The sequence below is a fragment of the Dermacentor variabilis genome, chromosome 9 (assembly GCF_050947875.1).
Source record: "Dermacentor variabilis isolate Ectoservices chromosome 9, ASM5094787v1, whole genome shotgun sequence".
NCBI classification, from domain to species: Eukaryota; Metazoa; Arthropoda; class Arachnida; order Ixodida; family Ixodidae; genus Dermacentor; species Dermacentor variabilis.
This window is the reverse complement of record NC_134576.1, coordinates 674,003-701,598: the sequence shown is the minus strand read 5'-3', so window position 1 is coordinate 701,598 and position 27,596 is coordinate 674,003. Positions and strand designations below refer to the sequence as shown.

The following is a 27,596-nucleotide window of genomic DNA, read 5'->3' as shown; positions in this document are numbered from 1 at the left end:
AATGAGTCACAGAAGACCACACACATCGATGCTGGTCTCCATTTGGAGGAGGAACAACGAGTCTACACCAGCTTGTCAATATGAGGTCTCTGTGACCTGTCGTGCAGCACTAGTGTAAAAATATGTGCGTGGTAAAGCGCGACCTCAATTTTCGTGTGTGCCGTTTGGCTTTTCAAAAAGCAAAAAGAAAAAGACCAACTTCACTTCACTTCACTTTATTACGTTAAAGGCCCCCGGGGTTGGGGGTGTTACATAAGGGGTGGGTTACATGTATAAATCATAATAAACAAAGAAAACATGTAATGAACATAAATTATTCGCTGTTATAGCATATGTTTTTACACAGTAAAATCATATACCACAACGTTCGTCTTTTTTTCTTTTTTGAATGTTATAGTTTCGGGCGTGAAACACTTCGCCTTTTATGCATATATATTGCTACGGGATAGTATTTCCAATGACGAAGAGCCGAGCAGTACGAAGGCGACGACGACGATTTGAAGCTAGCGCGGGCTGTTGCCGCTTGGCCGAGCGCAGCGTATTTTCTCGTAAATATACTTGTACATAGCTTTTCGTCTGCGTCTTCCTCCGTAACATATCTGGTGGACGTTCCCTGTACCTCGTCACGGAGCTTCGCAGTGGACGGAACGTCGAGCCTTACTTCATGGCTCCCGGCGACGACAACCCGACTCCGTCGGCTCCGGCACCTGCTGCCACATCGACGACCTACATCACTCTCCCCGCTCCCCGTGATCCTGGCGTATTCTCGGGCAAAGATGGGGAAGACGTCGATGACTGGTTCAGCCTGTATGAACACGTCAGCCGCAATAACCGGTGGGACCCTACTATTATGCTCGCCAACGCAGTCTTTTACCTCGGTGGCAACCTAGAGTTTGGTATCGCACGCAGGAACATGCTCACCAGTTGGGATTCACTTAAGACACAGCTTCGAGACTTGTTCGGCAACCCCTACGGTCACCAACTTGCCGCGCAGAAGGCGCTTTCCGGTGATGTGCAGACGTCAACGGAACCCTACGTCACGTACATTCAGGACGTCTTGGCTCTGTGCCGCAAAGTTGACACACACATGACTGAGTCCGACAAGGTTGACCACATCCTCAAAGGCATTGCCGATGACGCCTTCAACTTGCTCGTTTGCAACGACGTAGCGACGCTGGATGCTGTTATAAAAGAGTGCCGCCGCCTGGAACTCGCTAAAAGCCGACGAATTGACCAGTAGTTTGCCCGTCAGCCCAACCCCCCAGCGACATCTTCCTGTGCCGACACTCCTCGTTCCAATAACACTGCCGATGTTACCAGGATCGTCCGGCGTGAGATCGAGGCCACCTATCCGGCTGCCTTCGACTCCAGTCCCACCAACAAATCTGCAGTCACGGTCTCACTGATCCAGGCAGTTGTCCGCCAAGAGTTAGAAAACATGGGTCTTCACACCTTCTGCTCGGCCCATCGTCCTGATACCCACCCGGCTTCTTCGATTCCGCCCCGTCCCGCATCTTCTTACCCACCACGTTTCCGCAACCCTTCTGCATGGCGCACTGCTGACGACAAGTCCATTTGTTTCCACTGCCATCGAATCGGGCACATTTCTCGGCACTGTCGCTGTCGCTGGAGTTCCCTGAACCAGTCTACATATACTGCCTACTCTCGCCCCCCAGGTGGCCTTTCTCGTCCCTATGCTGGCCGCTCAGATAATGCCGCCACCGATTCTCCTGCGCCGAACCGCCCCTATTCTTGTTAGCCTTAGCTCCAACGACGACAATCTCGCTCTCCCCAGCCCCATCGCTCCTATTTGCCGACTCCCTTCGGACACCGCTCCCAGCCGGAAAACTAGACGATGCAGCGGCTCGAGGTGACGCTGCATTGCTCCCTACGCCGCCAAATCCTCTACTGACGTTGCCCACTCATCTGAACCTTCTTGACGTGCAAGTCGACGGTGTTTCTGTATCTGCACTCATAGACACTGGGGCGCATTTGTCCGTAATGAGCGCTGACCTTCGAAACCGGCTCAAGAAAATTATCACGCCCGCCACGACGCCTGCTTTCCGTGTCGCCGATGGCGGAACAGCCGCCGTAATTGGTATGCGTACCGCCCGCGTCTCCTTCGCCGATCGCTCAACAATCGTGCTATTCACAGTCATCGCTCACTGTCCCCACGACATTATCCTCGGCTTAGACTTCAACTCCGCACATTCTGCTCTCATCGATTGCTCCGCCAGTACTCTCCGCCTTGACCTGCCTATTCTGGATCCCGCTGAACAATACCCAACTCGCCTCAGTTCCGCCTTCGGCACTGACTTACGTTGACTTCGTGTCATCCCCACCAGTCTCCGACGGTCACTACATCGCGGCTCCTATGCAAGACGTCCTCCTAACGCACGGGATCACAGTACCTCATACAGTTTTATCTATTACGGCGAATTGCGTCTGCGTGCCAGTAGTCAATTTTGGCTTGACGACCCAAGTGCTGCCACACGGGATGTCTCTGGCCCAACATTGCTCATTCGAGGATCACTCTGTAGCATCGATTTCAGTAGACGACCATTCAGCCGATCCAGCTCTACCGTGGCAGTCGGCAACTTGTACCATCGCTTAAAAAGTAGTTCGCCGATATGTCCCTGGAGGACATATCGGCAATCGGATGCGTTGGTAGGTGTAGAGCGCAGACGCTCGATGAGTACTCGCAGCGATAGGTCTCGGTACTGCTCATCGGCGATGTTAGCGAAGGCAGACACAGAGAAACTGCCGCCGGCGATACTACTGTCGGCGACGTCAGGCTCGTCTACCGGGTAGCGAGATAGGCAGTCAGCGTCCTTGTGTAGTCGGCCGGATTTTTAGGTGACCGAGAACGAATATTCTTGGAGGCATAAGGCCCAGCGACCAAGTCTTCCTGTAGGGTCTTTCAATGAGCATAACCAACAAAGCGCGTGATGGTCTGTGAAAACGGAATATGGTCGGCCATATAAGTAAGGGCGGAACTTCGCAACAGCCCAAACTAGGGCCAGACACTCACGCTCAGTGATAGAATAGTTGCGCTCTGTGGGCGAGAGGAGCCTGCTGGCGTAAGCCATAACACGGTCGTGGCCACGCTGGCGTTTGCCAGCACTGCGCCAATTCTGTGACCGCTGGCATCGGCACCGACTTCGGTAGGCGCAGAAGGATCGAAATGGGCCAGAACGGGAGGCGTTGTGAGAAGGTCGATTAGAAGCGAGAATGCAGAGGCCTCGTTACCGCCCCACTGGAAAGGGGCGTGTTTTTTCAAGAGCTCGGTTAGTGGTCGTGCTTTGGCAGCGAAATTTTCCACGACACGGCGGAAGTACGAGCAAAGGCCGATGAAGCTGCGCACGTCCTTGACACACTTCGGAACAGGGAAGTGCGTAACAGCATGGATCTTGCCTGGGTCCAGTTGCACTCCGTTCGCGTCAACGAGATGTCCGAGGACGGTAATCTGGCGACGGACGAAGTGGCACTTCGATGCGTTGAGTTGCAGACCGGCTCGCCGAAAAACGTCGAGGACTGCTGAGAGGCGATCGAGGTGCGTAGCGAATGTTGAGGAGAATACTATAACGTCGTCCAAGTAGCACAGGCATGTGGACCGTTTGAAACCATGAAGAAGGGAGTCCATCATGCGTTCAAAAGTGGCAGGAGCTTTACATAGGCCGAACGGCATCACCTTGAATTGATAAAGACCATCGGGTGTTACAAAGGCAGCCATCTCGTGGTCGAGATCGTCCACGGCAATCTGCCAATAGCCGGAGCGAAAGTCAATAGAGGAGAAATAGCGAGCACCATGGAGTCAGTCAAGGGCGTCATCAATCCAGGTAGGGGATACACGTCCTTTTTGGTAACCCTGTTAAGGTGCCGATAATCCACGCAAAAGCGCCATGAGCCATCCTTCTTTTTTTACCAGAACAACAAGTGACGCACATGGTCTACATGACGGTTCAATAATGTTCTTGGCAAGCATTTTGCGAACTTCGGTGTGAATAACTTGACACTCAGCCGGTGATACTCGATACGGGCGGCGATGAATAGGAGGGCCATCGCCGGTATTATTTTAATGTTTGACAGCTGTTGTTTGGGCCAAAGGACGATCGTTAGAGTCAAAAATATCTTGGTAGGAAATCAGAACGCGGTAGAGCGCACGGGCGTGCTCGGACGGCATGTCGGGTGCAATAATTTTCTGTAAGTTGGCGATGGTACAAGTTGCCGACTGCGATGGTAGAGGCGGATCGGTTGAATTGTCGTCTACTGAAATCGATGCTACAGAGTGATCCTCGAATGAGCAAAATTGGGCCAGAGGCATCTCTTCGAGACGTGTCTTCAAGCCAAAATTGACCACTCGCAGGCAGACGCAATTCGACGTAATAAATAAAACTGTATGAGGTAGTGTGATCCCGTGTGTAAGGAGGACGTCTTGCATAGGAACCGCGATGTAGTGACCGTCGGGCACTGGTGGGGATGACACGAAGTCAACGTAAGTCAGTACCGAAGGTAGCAAGCGAACGAAGTCGACGAAACTGAGGCAATAGGGTGTTGTTCAGCGGGATCCAGAACAGGCAGGTCGAGGCGGAGAGTACTGTCGGAGCAGTCGATGAGAGCAGAATGTGCGAAGAGGAAGTCTAGGCCGAGGATGATGTCGTGGAGACAGTGAGCGATGACTGTGAATAGCACGGTAGTGGAGCGATCAGCGAAGGAGACGCGGGCGGCACACATACCAATTACGGGGGCTGTTTCGCCATCGGCGACAAGGACAACAGGCGTCGTGGCGGGCGTGATTATTTTGCTCAGCTGGTTACGAAGGTCAGCGCTCATTACCCACAAATGCGCCCCAGTGTCTATGAGTGCAGATACAGAAACACCGTCGACTTGCACGTCAAGAAGGTTCAGATGAGTGGGCAACATCGGGAGAGGATTTGGCGGTGTAGAGAGCAATGCAGCGTCACCTCGAGGCGCTGCATCGTCTAGTTTTCCGGCTGGGAGCGGCGTCCGAAGGGAGTCGGCGAATAAGAGCGACGGGGCTGGGGGGAGCGAGATTGTCGTCGTTGGAGCGAAGGCTAACGAGAATAGGGGCGGTTCGGCGCAGGAGAATCGGTGGCGGCATTATCTGAGCGGCCAGCATAGGGACGAGAAAGGCCACCTGGGGGGCGAGAGTAGGCAGTATATGTAGACTGGTTCAGGGAACTCCAGCGACAGCGACAGTGCCGAGAAATGTACCCAATTCGATGGCAGTGAAAACAAATTGGCTTGTCGTCTGCGGTGCGTCATTCAGAGGGGTTGCGGAAACGTGGTGCGTAAGAAGGTGCGGGAGGGGTTGGAATGGAAGAAGCCGGGTGGGTATCAGGGCGATGGGCCGAGCGGGTGGTTTGAATACCCACGTTGGCGAACTCCTCGCAGACAACTGCCTGGATCAGGGAAACAGTGACTGCAGGTGCATTGAAGGGGCTGGAGTCGAACGCAGCCGGATAGGCGGCCTCGATCTCACGCCGGACAATCCCGGTAACATCGCCAGTGTTGTTGAGCCGAGGAGTGTCGGCACAGGAAGGTGTCGCTGGGGTGTTGGGCAGACGGGCAAACTGTTGGTCGATACGTCGGCTGTTAGCGAGTTCCAGGTGGCGGCACTCTTTTATGACTGCATCCACCGTCGCCACTTTGTTCATTACGAGCAAGTTGAAGGCGTCATCGGCAATGCCTTTGAGGATGTGGGAGACCTTATCGGACTCAGTCATGTGTGCGTCAACTTTGCGGCATAGAGCCAAGACGTCCTGAATGTACGTGACGTAGGGTTCCGTTGACGTCTGCACATGACCGGAAAGCGCCTTCTGCGCGGCAAGTTGGTGACCTTAGGGGTTGCCGAACAAGTTTCGAAGCTTTTCCTTAAGCGAATCCCACCTTATCAGCTCATCTTCGTGCGTCCGATACCAAACTCGAGGTGTGCCACCACGGTAAAAGACTGCGTTGGCGAGCATGATAGTAGGGTCCCACCGGTTATTGCGGCTGACGTGTTCCTACAGGGTGATCCAGTCCTCAACGTCTTCCCGATCTTTTGCTGAGAATACACCAGGATCACGGGGAGCGGAGAAGGTGATGTAGGTCGTCGAATTGGAAGCAGGTGTCGGAGCCGGCGGAGCCGGGTTGTCGTCGCCGGGAGCCATGAAGGAAGGCTCGACGTACCGTCCACTGCGAAGCTCCGTGACGAGGTACAGGGAACGTCCACCTCCACCAGATATGTTACGTAGGAAGACACCGACGAAAAGCTATTTAGAAGTATATTTACAACGCAATACGCCGCAGTTGGCCAAGAGGCAACAGCCCGCGCTAGCTTCCAATCGTCGTCGTCGTGAAATACTATCCCGTAGCAATATATATATATATATATATATATATATATATATATATATATATATATATTTATATATATATATATATATATATATATATATATATATATATATATATATATATATATATATGGGCATGTTCAGAGAAGAACGGTAATCGAGGTCTCATGACCATTTTTTGTTTTCAATGAAATTTTTATATCTGATAGGCAAATGTGTCCACACAAAGGAATGAACCTTAGTTTTGCAAGGAACTTCGTAGTTTTATCGGAAAAAAATCGTATGTCACAAGCGGTGGAGAATGTCGTTTTTGCCACTTCGCGAAGTTGCAAGTTTGGAGCCTCACTGCATGCACAATAATTTTTTTCCGCACATAAGTACTTTTTCGTTACCTCTTTGCAACGTGTACTATACGAACGAATAAAAAAAACTCTTTTTTTGCTGTGTCAATCTTCTAAATAAAAAATCGCAAACTTCGTTTCCGGAGCTATGCGGTGCAAAAAAGGCACTTTTCAGGGCAGCCTCAGGGCAATATGCATAAAGATCTCCACACTGAATCTTTTTCTCAGTATTTTCCGGCTACTTTTTACTCAGTTTAGGAAAGTTTTGTAGTTCTACACTTGACAGATATTTTTCAATATGGCCTCAAATTTGGCCGAAGTTCAAAAACGTCAAAAAAGTGACAATTTTGCCTTGGATTTAAAAAAAATCATCATCATCGAATTAATTAAAATTTGCCTGAATGATCCTCAATACTCGATAATATTAGGGTACCAAAAAATGCTGCATTATATTGTTTTAAAGTATGGAAATTAATACAAAACTGAGTTAATGATTTCAATCCTTACGATTGCTCGGTATTTTCTCTTAGGATGCGCTATCGTGAGAAGCTGGATTTAGTATTGTCTTTTTGTGGGTAAATTTTAAACGCTACAGTTGCTGAGTTCATAAGTGTAATTTTTAAGTGTTTTTTTTTCTCTTACAATCAAAGATCTAAAGCTCCTATTCGCTTTCGCACTCTTCTGGCAGTGGGACTTAAATTACTGTAAGCATATTTGAGAACGTTATCTTGGAGTGACGTGTGGTCAGTGGTCGTTTATGCAAACATTTATTGCACCCGTCGCTACTCTCAAGATGCCTTTAACGAGCTGCCGCCGCTCCATGGATGAACCGCGCTTGGCAGCCGCTCCTATAGCTATATAACGCCCGGCGCGACCCCGAATTTCATAGCACCACGTGTGCCACCACTGCACCGAGGCTTTAGCCGCCGCTATCACCTTTCCATCGCGACGCACCGAACGCCTGGCAGTTATACCTCAGCCTTGGACCTTCGACCGAGACAGGCCCGATGAGCGGATGTTGTACGGATCTCGAGTTTCGCGTGTCGTTTTGCAGGCCTGGTAGAATGTGGGGTCGTTTTCTGTACTCACGTGGCTTTTCTGCGCGCGAAGGCTCCCACGACAAGCATACTTGGTATCTCAGTCTCAGCTTGTACGCCAGACCGAAGCAGCGTCAGTGTCGACGGCGGGCAGCCTGTGTTAAAAATCCATCAATCTGTCCATCTCATTTTTTTGGAAAAGCAGCCATGAGCCCTGCATCCATCACCTGCTCTTCTGTCCCACGATAATCTTCGGAAGCGGTGAGCTTTTGCATTCATGAAGAGATTTCCGCGGGGAGCGTTTTGTGCCGACTACTCAAAAAGGCACAAACAGAGAATTGAAAAAGGACGTAATTTTCGCAGTGTAAAACCCTCAATGTCGCTGCTGTCAAAAAAGTCCTACTTGCCGAAGAAGCTCTCCGAGTACGAGAAAGTGACTTCATCTGTCAGAATTGTTACCGTCGGTTCAAGGAAGACATAGATAATATGCAGGCAGAGTCAACCGAAACATTCGAAGAATTACGCCCTGGAGAAGAAATCGTAGAAAATTTAAACTCCAGTGTCAGACTTACCTCCGAAATCTCGCCCCTAAAGCCACCGAGCGCTCTAAAAAAACACCTCAGACTTTCCTATGCAAAGCGAAAGCAGGAAGAGGTGGCAAGAGCTATGGTGACGAAAATACGATCAGGGATACAGGCAGCATATAATATCCCAGAGAGTTCGCGTGCGTCACAAGAAAAGTGTGCGCAATGCAGCAGCTGGGAAGACTACCTACATGCTGCCTACAATAGGTGCACGTCCTTTCAGGCGCGTTGCCAGCTGCTAACACTGCTACCACGCAACCTAACCGTGAAATATGTGCAGGAAGTTATTCCAGAGGCAACGAGGTACGTTATTCAAAAATCGAAGAAGATAGTGGATGAAGAAGGCGTATGGTCAACACAGGAGCGATATGCAATATGTAAGCTACAACACGAAGACATTACCACCGTTTTAGAATATTACACCATGGATGAACTCGATTGCTCTAGACAGACACCGAACAAAAAGGATGCTGTGAGAATCTAAAAGAAGGGAGAGAAGGAATAGGTACCTAAACGGTTCATGACACGGTCCTTGCGAGAAGCATTCCGCCTCTACAAGCAAGCTCACCCTGCCTCCCAGGTTGGCCTCACTAAATTCATATCCTTGCTTCCTAAGTGGGTGAAATGCTCGCCACAGTGGCAAGTGTGTGTTTGCGTGTGCTGTGCAAACTTTCAGTTGTGCCTCGTGGGACTGCAAAACGCCTCCGGAAGGTCGCTTTCTCCCGATGATATGCAGAGTCTCTGCGTATGCCAGGAACCTACTGCGTCATATTTCCTCAGAAATTGTGAGCACTGTCCACAAGATGACATTTTCACTTTGGAAAATTTTGATATGAGCAGCGAGGACGAGGTGTCGCTTGCTTCATGGGAATACGGTGAGCTAGTTAAAAAAACTCTGACCGCTTCATCATTTATTAGAGAATTTCTAAGAATGACCATGAAATGGATTCCCCACAACTATATCAGATCTGTGCAAGCAAAAGCAATACATGAACAAAAACAGAGCTGCGAGAGAGGTTCAATTGTTTTGCATTTTGATTTCGCCGAAAACTGCACAGTTGTGCTTCCAGACGCAGTACAAGCGTACCATTGGCAGTAGAAGCAGGTCACCGTGTTTACCTGCGTTGTCACGTCAAGAAAACCGACTCGGAACTACGCCGTTATTTCCGACGATATGTCTCATGATTCAGCTCATGCATGTTTGGCTCTGTCGGAAATCAAAGCACCCCTCGAAGACAACGCGCCAATCTACACATGGGAGCGACGGGGCTCCCGCTCACTTCAAGAATAAATATCAGTTTCATTAGCTACAACGCAGTGAATGTCAAGAGACGAAATGGATGTTTTCGGCCACTGGACACGGCAAAAATGCTTGCGACGGCGTTGGTGAGCTTGTGAAACATCGGGCATCACACCACAACTTGCGGAAGCCTGCAAGTGAGGCCATACAAACAGCCAGCGGCTTCGTTGACGCAATTCAAGGAACGCTAAACAACATCACCATTCTGGAGCTCCCACATAGGGAGCTTGCAGACTTTCGCAAAATGAAGAAAAAAAAATTATGGGGTTTTACGTGCCAAAACCACTTTCTGATTATGAAGCACGCCGTAGTGGAGGACTCCGGAAATTTCGACCACCTGGGGTTCTTTAATGCGAAATGAAGAAGGAAGTGCCTGGAGTTCAGACGCTCCACATGTGGAAGTACGTTCAATCAAATGAAGGCAGTGCATCCATGTGGCCTCCACCGCTGCTTCGGAATGGAAGTGACTATGATCTGGTTTGTGCTTCGGGCTGGACAATATACTGTGCGCATACCGAAGTCAACTGCTGCCGTTTATTTTTTGTTACGATTTTCTGAATTGCAATCTGCAGGTAAAGCGGCATACCATTTGTAAATTGTGTCCCGATTAAAACTCCTGCTGATTAAAAACCTTGCAGATAAATTGTCCCCCTCAGAAGACGACGTTTTCTCTCATGACAGTGCCCTTTAGAACCATTGAACACAGAGGTAAACAGATGCAGGTGCGAACACGTCGGCTTCAGAAAAACATTAATATTAATTTTTATATATAAAACTTTTCTAAGCACCGATAAATGATCCAATATTATTAAAGAATCGAGTACATACCAATGTAACATAGGATGATAAATTAGGCAATACAAAAAACGTTTGACCGCCGCCAACCAGCTAGTTCTTGAGACATCAGGTGAAATGGCGAATTTATTCCCATTTTGACGCATCAAAAACGCCGCTAACAAGCGAGTAGAAGCTCTACAAACATTGAGGATCGTTCGGATATTGTGGTAAATAAAATGTAACCAAGTTCAGTGAGTGCTAAAACAAATTTCTGAGAGTTACTATTTCTAAGAGGCAGTAAAAAGCAATTCTAGATAACAAAAACATGAACTCAGTTTTGTATTCATTTTCATACTTTAAAACAATATAATGCAGCACCTTTTTGGTACCTTAGAATTAACGATTATTGAGGATTATTCAGGCAAATTTTGATAAAATTCGACGATGATTCTTTCTTTAAATCGAAGTCAAAGTTGTCACTTTTTTGACGTTTTTGATCTTCGGCCAAATTTGAGGCCATATTGAAAAATATCTGTCAAGTGTAAAACTACAAAACTTGCCTAAAGTGAGTAAAAGTATCTGGAAAATACTGAGAAAAAGATTAAGTGTGGAGATATTTACGCATCTTGCCCTGAGGCTGCCCTGAAAAGTGCCTTTTTTGCACCGAATAGCTCCGTAAGCGAAGTTTGCGATTCTTTATTTAGAAGACTGACAGAGCGAAAAATTGTTTTTTTATTTGTTCGTATAGTGCATGTTGCGAAGAGGTAACGAAAAAATACTTATATGTGGAAAAAATTTATTGTGCATGCAGTGAGGCTCCAAACTTGCAACTTTGCGAAGTGGCAAAAACGACGTTCTCCACCTCTTGTGACATACGATTTTTTTACGAGAAAACTACGAAGTTTTTTGCAAAAATAAGGCTCATTCCTTTGTGTGGACACATTTGCCCATCAGATATAAAAATTTCATTGAAAACAAAAAATGGTCATGCGACCTCGATTACCGTTCTTATCTGAACATGCCCATATATATATAGATACATAGCGCGTCTGTGTAGGTGCAATGAATTTATTAAAATTCTGTGTTCCAGATACCACATTAGCAGCTCTTCATTTGAAAAATTCTATGGTACGGTCCTTACTTTTACAAAAAATGGAAATGCCTAACTGACTAATAAATATAGGTAAGCTAATTGTTTTCAGTTAATTACTGTGCTACTTAACTAGCAGCGGTGGCGTAGAGGTAGAACACCCGCTTCGCGTGCAAGAGGTCCCTGGTTCGAATCCCGGTGCCGTGCAATTTTCCACCGGATTAGAAAAAATCCGCGTGTTCATAAAATTACATAAACATGCCTGGAGTGTGGCCTGATCCCGGTGACCAGAGCCGGTAATGCACTCCCTCACCAGAGCACGATTGGCCACCCTGGTGCAGTACTTGGCCACAACCTCCGAAATGAACACAACAATCAAACCCTGGCCCTCAGTCCCCAGCAGCTGCGAAGCAACTAATCACGGCGGCGGTCAGACCTGTGACGCAGCAGAGGGTGCTAAGAATCCCTGGCTCTGGCCAGGCCGCCATTAGAATATGAACCTGGCAACGTTTAATGCTAGAACATTATCTAGTGAGGCGAGTCTAGCAGTGCTATTGGAGGAATTAGAGGGCAGTAAATGGGATATAATAGCGCTCAGTGAAGTTAGGAGGCCAAACGAAGCATGTACAGTGCTAAAAATGCCTGCCCGTCATGTGCTAGCGGGGCTTAGCGGAGAGACAAGAACTAGGAGTCGGATTCCTGATCAATAAGAATATAGCTGGTAACATACAGGAATTCTATAGCAATAACGAGAGGGCCGCAGGTCTTGTTGTGAAACTTAATAAGAGGTACAAAATCAAGGTTGAACACGTCTATGCCTCTACATCCAGTCATGATGACCAGGAAGTGGAACGCTTCTATGAAGACATAGAATCGGCGATGGGTAGAGTGAAAACAAAATACACTATACTGATGGGCGACTTCAATGCTAAGGTAGGCAAGAAGCCGGCTGGAGACAAGGCAGTGGGGGATTATGGCATAGGCACTAGGAATAGGAAGGGAGAGTTATTCTTAGAGTTTGCGGAACAGAATAATATGCGGATAATTAATACATTCTTCCACCAGCGGGATAGCCAGAACTGGACGTGGAGGAGCCCAAACCGCGAGACTAGAAATGAAATAGACCTCATACTCTGCGCTAACCCTGGCATCATACAAGATGTGGACTTTCTCAGCAAGGTGCGCTGCAGTTACCATAGGGTGGTAAGAGCTCGAATTAGCCTAGACCTGAGGAGGGAACGAAAGAAACTGGTACATAAGAAGCTGATCAATGAGTTATTCATAGTTTGTTTACAGGTGGTATTCAGAGACCTGGATTGGGAAGAATTGGGGATGAAATTTAAGGGAGAATACCTTAGTAACTTGCGATTCGCTGGTGATATTCCCTTGCTTAGTAACTCAGGGGATCAATTGCAATGCATGCTCACTGACCTGGAGAGGCAAAGGAGAAGAGTGGGTCTAAAAATTAATCTGCAGAAAACTAAAGTAATGTTTAACAGTTTTGGAAGAGAACAACAATTTACAATAGGTAGCGAGGCACTGGAAGTGGTAAGGGAATACATCTTCTTAAGGCAGGTGTTGACGGCGGATCCAGATCATGAGACGAAAATAATCGGAAGAATAAGAATAGGCTGGGGTGCGTTTGGCAGGCATTCTCAGATCATGAACAGCAGGTTGCCGTTATCCCCCAAGAGAAAACTATAACAGCTGTGTCTTACGAGTACTCATCTACGGGGCAGAAACCTGGATGCTTACGAAAAGTGTTCTGCTTAAATTGAGGACCACGCAACGAGCTATGGAAAGAAGAATGATGGGTGTAACGTTAAGGGATAAGAAAAGAGCAGATTGGGTGAGGGAAGAAACGCGATTTAATGACATCTTAGTTAAAATCACGAAAAAGAAATGGGCATGGGCAGGACATGTAATGAGGGAGGAAGATAACCGATGGTCGTTAAGGGTTACGGACTGGATTCCAAGGGAAGGGAAGCGTAGCAGGGTGCGGCAGAAAGTTAGGTGGGCGGATGAGATTAAGAACTTTGCAGGGACGGCATGGCCACAATTAGTTCATGACCGGGGTTGTTGGAGAAGTATGGGAGAGGCCTTTGCCCTACAGTGGGCGTAACCAGGCTGATGATAATGCTGATGAAGCTAATTGTTTTTAGGTAATTACTGTGAGGCACATTTTCAATTTGCATATATACCAGATGGGTTGGGAAGGCGTATGCACTTCGAATGATATCTCAGGAGTGCACGAGTGTCGAGATAATTTGCAAAGTGTCGAACGAAATTTATTGTCCTTCTAGTACATCTTTTAACGAAAATGTTGTTTTTTGCATTGAAGCAAGAATGTAACTGGAACACCAATGCATTTCCCAGCACACTTCCCAAGTGATTATCTCGATACCGGTTGGGTTCCGAGAATTTGTTCTAACCGGATACACCGTACAAACGCAATAGCTGCAATTCGTAGATTTAAGATGTGTGCAGTAAAAGTACGAAGTGAAATGTTCATTAGCGTAAATATGCTAAGTATTCAATTAAATGTATGAGTTCGCGTAGAAGTAGTGGCCGCCTCACCAAGTAAATCAAATCGAGGGTTACAATTGTGCTGCTGTCGGCCGCAGGTACTTTTAAGAAGTTTGGTGCACTTAAAAATGCTATATATATATATATATATATATATATATATATATATATATATATATATATATATATATATATATATATATATATATATATATATATATATATATATATATATATATGTATATATATATATATATATATATATACATATACAATGCAACTAGAGCGGCGTACGTGGTATTATCCGTAAATCCTAAAATAATTATTCAAAGGATAAATAAATAGAAATGAAAGTGGATGAAGGTAGACCGGGCAATAGGCGTCCAGCTAGTCCTAGGTACGTCACGTCACCTTTTCTCTCACAGGAGTAGCGAAGTCTTTGTTTTTCAAGCATGAGGTTTATTTCACAATCCAGGGTGCTTTCAAACAGCAGCTCCCACAAATCTTCGGCACACCGCCGGTTCGTTCTGGCCTCCCTAAACAAGACGCTAGACACTAGCAAGTAACAACTCGGGAAATCTTATACGCGGTACAACGATGATGTACTTGCTCTTTGTCGACGCATGAACACGGCCAAGACCGAATGAGATGGGGTTTGCCACATCCTCAACGGCAACGGTGTTATCGCTATCAATGCGTTAGCCATCAAGGTCCCGCTACCGTCGCTGATATTGTTACCACTTGCCAGCGCCTTGACGAACTCGACTTAGTACGGTTGCAGCAAGGCATCACTGCAATCACTACCGCCTACGACTCCATGTTAGGAGCAATCATCCACGCAATAATTCGAGAACTACGGTATCTTGGCTTTCTCGCAGGGCCTATGACTCCTCATGCCTCTGATACCAACCTGCAAGACGTTATCAAGGAGGAATTGGCATCCATGGCTGGTGCAGCGTACACGAACCCTCTAACCCGTAGGGCCCCGCAAAAGTATGCACAAGTAGCCGCAGTTTTTCCAGTAATCGTTCCACCAATTCCTCCAAAATCAACGCCAGCCCACATGGCTTCCATGACTACCAGAGCACCTACCAAACCCAGCTATCTGCAGTGGCGGCGTGCTCTTCGTCCCATCCGCTACTACTGCGGCTATCGTGGCCACATAGCACGTTTTTGCCGCAAGCGCCAGCAAGACGAGCGTCACGGATATCACGTATACGAACGGAATAAATTTTCGCCCGGAGTTACTGTCCAACGTCTAGGGAGCCTAGATAAGCAACGCCGTCCTTATGCTCCACAACGCAGCTGCTCTCCATCGCTTATTGTAGCATCCGAGATGGCTGCGACGTACCGTACTGCGAGACCCGTCACCCCTTTGCCGTTCTACGTCCTCACTTATACCTGCTTCTCAATTCGCCGAACGTTGTCCGGTAAAGTAAATTATGCGGCTTTTGGAGGGAAAGTTTCATCGAACGACAGAAGTTTCTCCATCGCGTCCATGCAATATCACATTGGTTCTAATAGCAGGTGTACAAGTGGGCACTTGTGCTATTGTTTTAGTAATTCACCGTGAATTGTGTTCACGACTGCGGAAAGTTACGACCCCCCATGATGGACCTACACTACTCGCTGCTCAAGGGGCCGAATTTGACCTACCGCCATGTGCACTGTTCGTATTTCCATTAATGGACTTCTGCATTACGTACAATTTTCAGTGCTATGCTTGTGGGCCCAGCAGCTCATGTTGGGATGTGATTTTCATTCTACGGCCTCCGCCTCCACCTGCTGCTGACAACGCGTTCTCCACATGACCGGCATGACATGTGCACTTCATGTAGATGACGCACCACTTCACTTGTTTGCTGCAGAGGATACCGCGCTACTTCCTCGCCATGACAGAATTGTTACTATCCCGTCTGACGTCATTGACCGCGGCGACGTGCTCGTACTATCATCTGCAGGCTGTGTCGCAAGAGGGATAGCCTTTGCATCAAGGCTGGTTCGGTTTGTTAATGGCTCCCTACTCCTCTACGCTCCAAACCCGACATCTGAACTAATTCTCATACCTAGAGGCACTACATTGGCTGGCGCCACTGAATCGGAGTCAATCTCTGTTGTTTTCTTTAAATCAGCTTCCTCTGAAGTTGCATCTGTTGAACGGGCTGCATCTCCTTCTGCTCTTGCAAATGCTATCAGTTCCGACCTGACACCTCCACAGTCACAACAGCTGCTTGCTTTGCTCCAAAAACATGAAGCTTCGTTTGATGCGCATTCCTTTTTGTTGGGAAAGAGTTCGATTACGACGCATCGAATAGAGACGGATGGCACATCCATCGTACGCCGTCGACTGTATCGCGCATCGCTAGCCGAGAGGAAGGAAATCGACGAAAACGTCACGGACATGCTCCAACGGAACCTAATACGTCCCTCTGCTAGCCCTTGGTCATCCCCTGCTGTTTTGGTTCGCAAAAAGGCGGCTCTGTTCAATTTTGTGTCGACTACTGAGCACTTAACGAGATCACACGCAAGGATGTACACCATATGCCGCGAATAAACGAAGCCTTGGATTCCCTGCAGGGTACCGTGTCTCCATCTGCCTTCCGGCTACTGACAGATACCTATAGGACGATAAAGAGAAAACAGCGTTTTCAAACCAGATGGCCTTTACGAGTTTATAGTCATGCCATTCGGCCTCTACAATGCACCCCAAACGTTCGACCGTATGATTTACACCGTTTTTCGTGGCCTGAAGTGGAAGACTTGCTTGTGCTATCGGAAGATATTGTTGCTTTCTCATCAACCTTCTCTCAGCACCTGAAACGGCTGGACGAAGTCCTCACGTGCCTTGCCAACGCAAGACTTCAACTAAACACCAAGAAATGCTATTTTGCATGCAAGACATCAAAGTGTTAGGTCACATTGGGAGCAAAGACGACATTCGTCCTGATCCTGACAAGGTTTCCGCACTTTGGCATTTTCCTCGTCCGGAAAAGACCAAAGATGTGTGTGGTTTCCTTGGCCTCTCTTCCTATTGTATCCTCAATAGCGTCACCTTCGACTCCGCCTCAATAGCGTTCCTTCTACCCAAATTACTGGATTGTAATGTTCCCTTTGGGCGGTCTCCCGAATGTGAATCAGCGTTCACCCGTCTGCTGTTACATATGAACCAGTACTTCGCCATTTTGATGAAGCTGCTCCTACCCTCCTGCATACGGATGCAAGTGGCCACGGCATTGGTGGATTCTTCTACAGCGAGACGACTTTTCAGATGAGAGGGTTGTCATGTACGCAAGTGGCGTTCAGACAAACGCCGAGAAGAATTACACCACCACGGAGCAGGAATGCCTAGCTATCGGTTGGTGTGTGCAGAAGTTTCGACCTTGTCTTCACGGCCACCATTTTACCATCGTTACAAATCACCATGCAATAGCTGGCTTCCGACCCTAAGGAACTTGTCTGAACGACTTGGTCGGGGGATTCTTTGTCTGAAAGACTGCGACTTTACTATTACCTTCAAGCGCGGTCATAAACACCAGGATGTAGACGCGCTTTCCGCTCTCCGCTTCCTACGACACCACGCAATGGGCCTCCAACTACATTCCGTGACAAGCTTTCGCACGATCCCTCTTCACATGCTTTCTCGTTGGTCACGGTAGACGAGATACCTCCACACGACAAGACATTATTCCAGTCTCACCAACTTGCTGACTCTTACTGTCGACGCATCGTACACCACCTTGAAGGAGCTTCGCGCTCGCTTAACGCCCGCCTTCATCGACAGCTGACGGAATTTAAGATTGACAACCGCGTTCTGTACCGCCATGTATATCACCATGACGTTCAACGCTGGCTTCCTATCCTGCCACGCTCTCTACGTGCTCACGTCCTACAGGCTTCTCACGACGACATGACTGCTGGTTACCTCGATTTCCAGAAAAGCTATCACCCCTGTAATGATCGCTTCTACTGGCCTGGCTTGTTCGCCAGTGTAGCGACGTGTGTCGTTTCGTGCGCCCTATGTCAGCGTCAAAATCGCCTTACATCAGCTCCAAGCGGACAACTGCAACCGGCTCTGTATCCGTCGCAACCATTTGAAGTCATTGGCATTGACCTCTACGGTCCTTTTTCTGTGACTCTTAGGGTAAACGATGGATCGTGACAGCCCTTCACTACTTGACACGTTACGCCGAAACAGCTTGTGTGAGTTTTGCCTCAGCCTCTGAAGGGGCTGCATTCATACATCAAGCCTCAATACTGCGTCACGGTGCTCCTCACGTCATCTGGAGCAACCGGGGAAAAACAATAATCTCGCAACTCGTAGATGAAGTACTCAGAGCCTCCGGACCCACCCACAAGACTACCTCCTGTTACCATCCGCAAACCAACGGCCTAACAGAGCGACGTCATCGCACGCTGTCAGACATGATAGCCATGTACATCAAACCAGATCACAGGAACTGGGACCCAATTTGCCCATTCATGACTTTTGCATATGATACCGCCGTTCAACGCACGAACGGTTACTCACCATTCTACCTTGTCCATGGTCGTTCACCCTCTTCCTGTCTTGTCGTCCAATTCCTCGCGTCAACTGTCATTACAAGTCCATCCTCCTCCAAAGAATATGTCTCCCAGGGTTGTGCGTTGTCGCCAGCTTGCCCTCATCAACACCGAAGCATGGCAACAGGACCGCAAGCAGCATTACACCTCACATCGCGTCACGTGCTTAAGCCCTCGCAAGAAAGTGCTACTCTGGACACCAGTTCATACTCCTGGCTTGTGTGGCAAGTTTCAGCTTCGGTTCATCGGCCCCTACAAAGTCTTGGAGCAGACCTCTCCAGTTAACTATCGCGTGGCGCCAGTCATTGTCCCAAATGACTACCGCTGCGGCACTGCTGAAGGCCTCCACGTTTCCCGTATGAGGGCTTTTACGAGACATTCTGCGCCCTTTGAATTGCGGCCGGCATGGCCGCTGTCGCACGGAGGGACATTAGGGCGGGCATTTATTAAGCTATTTTTGGGATCTGTGCACGACAATCATGACGTGGGGTTCACATGAGGTTCTTCTGCATCATCGTTCGTGGGACTTTGTCTTCAGTGTAACCTGTGCTTCGGGCGTGGTGCGTTCGCCGTGTCTCCGACGCGCAATAAACGTCGAGATAGCTGCTGCACCGCTAGCTATATATATTGCGGCGACAACTTGGTCACATTCAAGTTGCGCGCCCTTCTATTGGACCCTGTGCACGCCGTACAGTGTTGTTGTTCCACAACAGGCAGCGATCTTCATGGTGCGGGCAGCCGGTTGGACCAGGCTTGCATGTGCCACGCGCACGGGGTGTCACGCGAGAAGGAAGAGGAAGACAGTTCGAGCCCAATTGGAGAACGCGACTGCCCCGGATTTCCTCACGACCGCAGTGACTTTTACTTGTGGGCACAAGTTCGCCTTTAATAAATATCGTTGCTTTATTAACATCGTTACAACACACACACACACACACACACACACAATATATATATATATATATATATATATATATATATATATATATATATATATATATATATTGTTACGCGCGAAGGAGATCGTTTTTAACCCTTACGGATGAAGGGGACCGTTTACTTTAGGTCGCGAAGGTGAGCGCAAGAGCGGCCAGCTGGTTAATCAACTCAGCGTCGTCCTCTTCTTCTTTCCTTTACTCGCGACCGCAAGCACGTTCAGCGGTCTTCGTTTTCTTCATGCGTAGCATTCCCCTCGTCACAGACGAAGCCCGCCGGGCGAGTTAATCCATTTGCCTTGACGTGAACAATTTCAAGCGGGCGACATGGACCAATTGTGTCTTGGCAGCTCTTCTACCACTCGCCGTGAGGTGAGCTATGTTATACATGACTTGCGTGAGTCTGTTAATAATAAGAAACGGTCCATTGTAGGTGGCCAAAAGCTTTTGGCATAACCCGCGTTTCCGTACTGGAGTCCACAGCCAGACTAAATCACCAGGACGATAGGTTACCGGACGGTGGCGAATGTCATAGCGTTCTTTTCATCTGTCCTGCGATGCCAAAGTGCGCAAACGAGCAATACGACGAGCTTCTTCGGCAAGGCAGAGAGTCTCGGCGACAGTGGGATTTTCATGACTACGAAAAGGGAAAACAGTGTCGATTGTGTACCGTGGTAGCCGTGCGTACAGCAGGAAGAAAGGGCTGTAGCCGGTAGTATCGTGCTTGGCGTTGAACGCGTACGTGATAAAAGGCAGTACGTCATCCCAGTTCTTGTGGTCGAATGAAACATACATGGATAACATGTTTACAATTGTTCGGTTGGGGCGCTCCGTAAGCCCATTCTTTTGTGGATGGTATGGTGTCGAGTGACGCAAGTGGGATCCACACAAACGAAGCAGCTCCTCTACGACGTCCCCTGTGAATTGTCGTTCACGGTCGCTGATGATCACGCGAGGCGGACCATGTCGCAGGATCACATATTGCAGCAGGAATGTTGAAACGTCAGTGGCAGTTGCGGAGGGCACGGCCGCCGTCTCGCAGTAGCGCGTGAGGTAGTCGACGCAAATAACTATCCAACGATTTCCCTTGGCTGATTTTGGAAATGGACCTATGAAGTCAATGCCCACTTGTTGGAAATGCGTGCTTGGAGGCGGGATCGGCTGCAGGAGACCAGCTGGAGCAGTAGATGGCCGTTTGTGGCGCTGATACTGCATGCAGCTGGCCACATACGTCTCAACAGACTGTCGCATTCCAGGCCAATAAAAGCGCTCCTGAATCCGGTAGAGCGTGCTCGCCGAACCTAAATGGCCAGACGTAGGGTCATCGTGCATAGCACTCAGAATCACTGTGCGAAGGCTTTCCGGTACCACTAGGAGGAAACGTGCGCCAGTGCAGGAAAACTTCTTCTTATGCAGGAGTCCATCACGTACACAGAAATCGTTTGCAGCCGTCGAGGCGGTCGCAGCCGTGAGGAGCGGTGTTAATTTATCTACTTTTCGCTGTTCGGCTCTGAAGCAGTCGAAGTCTGGAAAACGCGGTGACACAGAAGCCACGAGCTGATCGAAGTCATCGGCGTCACTGTCCGTGATGCTAAGTGGCATACGCGAGAGACAGTCCGCGTCAGCGTGTCGTCGACCGCTCTTATAAGATACGGTGAAGCTGTATTCTTGCAGTCAGAGCGCCCAGCACGCAAGGGGACCACAAGGGTCACGAAGACTCACAAGCTAACACAATGAGTGGTGGTCGGTGATCACTGTAAAGTGGCGTCCACACAGGTAAGAACGAAACCGCTGAACCGCAAATATTACCGCGAGGCATTCTTGCTCCGTGACAGTGTAATTTTGCTCGGGCCTACTTAATGAGCGGCTTGCATATGCGATCACGTGTTCGCGGTCACCGTAGCGCTGAACTAGGACGGCACCAATACCTATGCCACTGGCATCCGTATGGAGTTCCGTCGGAGCTGAAGGACTGAAGTGTTGAAGAACCGGTCGTGACGTCAGCAGAAACTTCAACTGACGAAAAGAACAGTCACACTCCGTAGTCCACTCAAAGGGGGTGTCCTTTCGTAGCAGGCGTGTCAGCGGATACGCGACGTCGGCGAATTTAGGAATAAATCGGCGGAAATAGCAACAAAGCCCCAGAAAACTACGGAGCTCCTTGACAGAGCGCGGTGCACTGAATGCTTCAAGGGCTGCTGTGTTCTGTAGATCAGGGCGGAGGCCATCCTTGTCTACAAGGTGCCCAAGCACAAGGGTTTGGCGTTCACTGAAGTGGCGTTTCTGAGAGTTTAACACTAGACCAGCGTTTCTGATGCAGTTCAGGAGAATATCCAGACGCGAGTTGTGTTCGCTGAAGGTGCGGCCAAAGTTGACGACGTCGTCGAGGTAGCACATGCAGATTTTCCACTTCAAGCCGCGCAGAACAGTGTCCATAAATCTCTCACAAGTTGCCGGAGCGTTGCACAATTGAAATGGCATCACATTAAATTCGAAGAGCCCGTCAGGGGTTACAAAGGCAGTCTTCTCCTTGTCGTCAGGATGCATCGGAATTTTCCAATAACCAGGTCGTAAATCTACTGAGGAAAAGTACGAGCAGGAATGAAGGCAGTCTATTGCTTCATCAATACGTGGGAGTGGGCACACGTCCTTTTTTGTTGTAGCATTCAAACGGCGATAGCCGACGCAAAATCTCCAAGATCCATCTTTTTTTGTAACAAGAATCACTGCAGCAGGCCACGGACTCGCTGACTCTTGTACGACTCCCTTTTTCATCATTTCGTGCACTTGTTCGTTGATAATCTGGAGCTCTGATGATGAAACACAATATGGCTTTTCTCTAATCGGATTTGCCGAACCCGTGTTGATGGTATGGCGCGTTCGAGACGCAGGGATTGCAGGTATTTTGCCCTTCTGCGCAAAGTCGAATACTGAAACGTGCTTCGAAAGCACACGCACTAACGTTCGGCGTTCATTCGTGCTGAGTGATTTATTTACTATCGACAAAAGGGCTGTTTCCGAACTGTGGCCATCAGGTTCTTCCGGCACATCTGTAAGTTCAGCCACTGATAAGGACGCGTGTTCCCTGGCGAAGGCTAATTTCATGCCGTCTGGTAGTATAACGGGCTTCATAGAAAAGTTTACCATCCATAAGCCAGTGCGTCCGCCTTTGATCGACACCACACAATGTGGCACCAACACATTCTTCTTCGCGCAGTTAAAGTGCATCGGTTCTACGGTAGCTTCGAAGCTGTCGGAATCCGCGCCGCAACAGACAACGGGAACGCAAACGGAAGATGATGCAGGTATGATCGTATCACAATAAACACACAGTGCAGTTTCGCGATCTACAGGGTTCTCCAGGAGTCCTGATGGAATCCTACCACTTATGAATGCCTTCTCTGTGCGGCAGTCGACAGTAGCATCACACTCCCGCAAGAAGTCCATGCCGAGAACAACATCATGGGTCGACCGAGGAATAATTACAAACTCTGTCGTAATAACATGGCCTCCAAAAACACGTCAGTACTACACACCCCTATAGGTCGCAACGGCTCGCCACTCACTCCAGAAAACTTTGAATATTCGTCCCACTTATACAAAACCTTTCGCCCTAACACGCGTTTAAAAGAGACACTCATAACCGAAATTGTTGCGCCTGTGTCCACCAGAGCCATCACAGGGACATTGTCTACAAGAACGCGCACTTTGTTTTTCAGCATCAACAAAGGAGGTATTTCTGTCAGTCGCATGTCTCCAGCGACCTCACCTCCATCGGCCGCGCTAGCTAGTTTTCCGGTGACGAAGGCGACATGGTGCGATGCCGTGGTGAGGGAGAACGGGGAGCGCGACGTTGCGGTGGGGGTTTCAAACTCCTGTCAGATGCCGGGGAGCAATTCCGGGAGCTGCTCAGCCAATACTCGTCACCAGATGATACGTATGCTGGCCACGGGGCACCGTGTGACCGTTCGGAGGGCCGAGAAAACTCTGAGGGCTGGCCATACCACGTGGTCATACGCTGGTTGCAAAACCGTGATATATGACCCGGAACACTGCAGGAATAACACACCGGGAGAGGTCGAAACCTTGGTTGTTCGTCGATGAAGCGGATATTATCATTTTCCCGCGTGTAGTGGGTTGGTTCGTGGCGTGTGTCACGACGATACATCGGGCGTCGAGTAGGCGTGCGTTGACCGCGTTGGTCATAGCCCGGAGTCGGAGGGCGTGTTGTCATCCTCGATTGTGGGGCTGCGCTGTACTCTACGGCCGCTGCGGTAACCATGGGTTGCCAAGGGGCCGAATTTGGCGCCGTCATAGCCTCACGTGACGTGCACACGCCATGGTGGTCAGCAGTTGAATGCAACTCCTCGCGGCGGGAAAGTTCCTCGCGGACAATCTGTCGGGTGGTGGAAGGAAGGTCGAGGCAAGGCCTCGCGTCCACACTGGCAACCGTCGTAACGTTTGCCAATCGACCAAACTTTGGTGCAATCCGACGCATCTTGAGCGTTTCAAAAGTTCTGCAGTGCCGAATGACGTCAGACACAGAACTGAGGCTCTCCTTTCCAATTAGAAAATTGTACACATCCTCAGCCACACCTTTCAGCAAATGTCCAACGTTATCTTCTTCCGACATGCGAGCACTGACCACCTTGCACAGCTTTAATACTTCTTCGATATATGTCGTGCATGTCTCACCTGGCGGCTGCGCCCGTTGAGGCAGTGTCTGATCCGCACGCTTCTTTTTGGCGACTGAATCCCCAACACACGCCTTTAGCTCGTCGACAAAATGTTCCCACGTCGTAAGCGCGTCCTCGTGGTTCTCGTGCCACACGAGGGCGGTATCGGTTAGGGAGAACACCACATTGGTGAGCTGAGCGGTTGCATCCCACCCGTTGGACTTGCTCACTCGTTTGTAGTGGACGAGCCACTTGTCGGCATCTTCCCCCACTTTGCCTCCAAAGGTGGGTGGAACTCGGTAGTATGGAAGTGGACTGCTAGGCGCTGCCCTCGGTGCGGCTCCTTCTGGCGTCTCGAAGACGGTCACGGCTGATGGCGGGAGGCCGGCAAGTCGACGGCTTCGACGAAAATGCGGCAGTGACGGTTCTGTTGTTGTCAGCGGTACCCCGCACCTCCACCAGTTTGTTACGCGCGAAGGAGACCGTTTTTAACACTTACGGATAAGGGGGACCGTTTACTTTAGGTAGGGAAGGTGAGCGCAAGAGCGGCCAGCTGGTTAATCAACTCAGCGTCGTCCTCGTCTTCTTTCCTCTACGCGGAACCGCAAGCACGTTCACCGGTCTTCGTTTTCTTCATGCGTAAATATATATATATATATATATATATATATATATATATATATATATATATATATATATATATATATATATATATATATATATATATATATATATATATATATATATCATCGTAATCTAATCTGCCCACCTAAATTTCTGCCGTCCCCTGCTACGCTACCCCTCCCTTGAAATACAGTGCGTAACCCTTGATGACCATCGGTATCTTCATTCCTCATTACATGTCCCGCCCATGCTCATTTCTTTTTCTTGTTTTCAACGAAGATGTAATTAACTCGCGTTTGTTCCCTCACCCAATCTGCTGTTTTCTTATCCCTTAGGGCTACACCCATTATTCTTTCAGTAGCTCGTTGCGTCGTCCTCAATTTAAGTAGAACCCTTTTCCTAAGCCTCCAGGTTTCCGCCACGTACGTGAGTACTGGTAAGACACAGCGGTTATGCACTTTTCTCTTGAGCGATAATGACACCCTGCTGTTCATGATCTGAGAATGCCTGTCAAACGCATCCCAGCCAATTCTTATTCTTCTGATTATTTCACTCTCATGATCCGGATCCGCGGGCACTACTTGCCCTAAGTAGATGTATTCCCTTACCACTTCTAGTGCCTCGCTACCTACCGTAAACTGCTGTTCTCTACTGAGACTGTTAAACATTACTTTAGTTTTCTGCAGATTAATTTTTAGACCCACCCTTCTGCTTTGCCTCTCCAGGTCAGTGAGCATGCATTGAAATCGATCCCCTGAGTCACTAAGCAAGACAATATCATCAGCGAATCGCAAGCTATTTAGGTATTCTCCATTAACTTTTATCCCCAAATCTTCCCAATCCAGGTCTCCGAATACCTCCTGTAAACACGCTGTGAATAGCATTGGCGATATCATATATCTCTGCCTGACTTCTTTCTTTATTCGGATATTGTTGCTTTTTTTATGGAGCACTACGGTTGCTGTGGGGCCGCTATAGATATCTTTCAGTATTTCTACATACGGCTCGTCTACACTCTGATTCCGTAATGGCTCCATGACTGCTGAGTTTTCGACGTTTTCTCGTAAACAATGAAAGCTATATATAACGGTGGGTTATATTCCGCACATTCGTCTATCACCTGATTGCTAGTGTGAATATTGATACAAGGCAGAGACATAGTTAAACATCGTGCGCAGGTTCGTGCGCCCCCCTCAAGGGGACAACGGCGTATTGGAGGAAAAGACGAAATAATGGCATGTGTTTTCGTCGGATGCAATCACATCGTAGGTGGCCGTTGTCGGCGTCGGCAAGAAGAAGAGGTGACGCGGTGCTCTATAGATAAGAAGAAGGCCTTCCTGATCTCCCGTTTAGAACGTGCCAGTGCTTTTTATGTACCCCCAGGGCAGAAGTTAGCCCTTAATAAATAGTTGTATCTGGGCTCCCTTAACCGTCCGTTACAATTCTGGTGGAGGCGGTGGGTAATGATTTCCAGCCCAATTCGAGTTGGAGAAAGCAGCCGGGAACCAGGCCATCTCAGACCCAATGAGCTTACGCCTGTCCACCAGCGCACTGGCCGTCGCCTACGTGGTGAGCCGCCGGAGTTTCCTCTTTTGCCGGAGCAGACTATAATAGCTGCAGCGGACAATAGTGTAATGACATCCGAGATAGCCTCAACCCGCATCGTTGTTGATCAGCCGCGAACGCCCTAGTCTTTTCACTGCGACACCTTCGAAGACGCCGAGGACTGGTTGGAAGGCTTCGAACGCGTCGATTCATACAATGGATGGGGCGAAAACCGGATGCTCTACAACGTTTACTTCGCATTGCACGACTGTGTGGGAACGTGGTTTGAAAACCAGGAAGCAGTCCTCAGGTCGTGGGACCACTTCCGACGGGAGCTGTTGGCCATGTATTCGAGCACAGACCACCGGGAAAGAGCTGAAACCGCTTTGCAAACAAGAAGCCAGCGAAACAAAACAAGCGTAGCAATGTATGTCGAAGATATGTCCCGCTTATTCCGCAGGGCCGACCCGAGCTTGAGCGAGGACAAGAAGCTTCGGCACCTGATGCGCGCTGAGAAGCAGGAGCTTTTTGCTGGTTTGGTTCGCAGCCCTTCACGCACCGTTGCCGAATTCGGCTCCGAGGCGACAACTATGGGAAGGACTCTTCAACAGCGTGCTAGACTCTACAACCACGATATGAACGTCGCCTATATGGATGCAGTGTCGGCAATGTTCGGGAACAGCGTTGAGGTCTTACGAGAACTCTAATATCTGTGGTTCGAGAAGAGCTCCAGAGGCAACAGCTGAACAACAGCCCCACAGCGATCTCTTCGTTCGCAAATGTGGTTCGCGAAAAAGTGAGACAAGCAGTCCGCGAACAGCACCCGCCAGCACAGCCGCAAGCGTCGTCACCAGTACGGCCGACGGTATCGTACGCCGAGGTACTCGGAGGATCTCCAGGACGTACTTTTGTCGCGGCAACTGCGCATGTACCCAAACCTCGGTTCATGCCGTCTCCGCCGGAGTCGAGATTCTGGAAGGCTGACATATGGCGCACTCCTGATAGAATCCCGTTGTGCTTCCACTGCAGCGAAGCTCGTCATCCCTACAGGATGAGCGAATACTGCAGAGCGGGACTTCAGGGTTTTTCCGTAAACGCTCTTTGCCCAAGAAACGGTGAACACCCTTTCGAGACCCAGTAGTATTTGTGAACGCGCCAAAGCCCGCAGACTTCTCAGCAACAGCCACCTCGGTCAACAATGCCGCTGAGGTATCGATCACCGAGCCCACGTCTAACCTCAAG

General features: G+C 48.9%; 1 protein-coding gene across 4 annotated transcripts in view; it reads right to left on the bottom strand.

Annotated features, from left to right (window-relative positions):
- Positions 1 to 27,596, bottom strand: part of LOC142558242 (ATP-binding cassette sub-family C member 2-like) — a 393,191-nt gene that overhangs the window by 316,738 nt on the left and 48,857 nt on the right. The gene's annotated exons all lie outside the window — the stretch shown is intronic.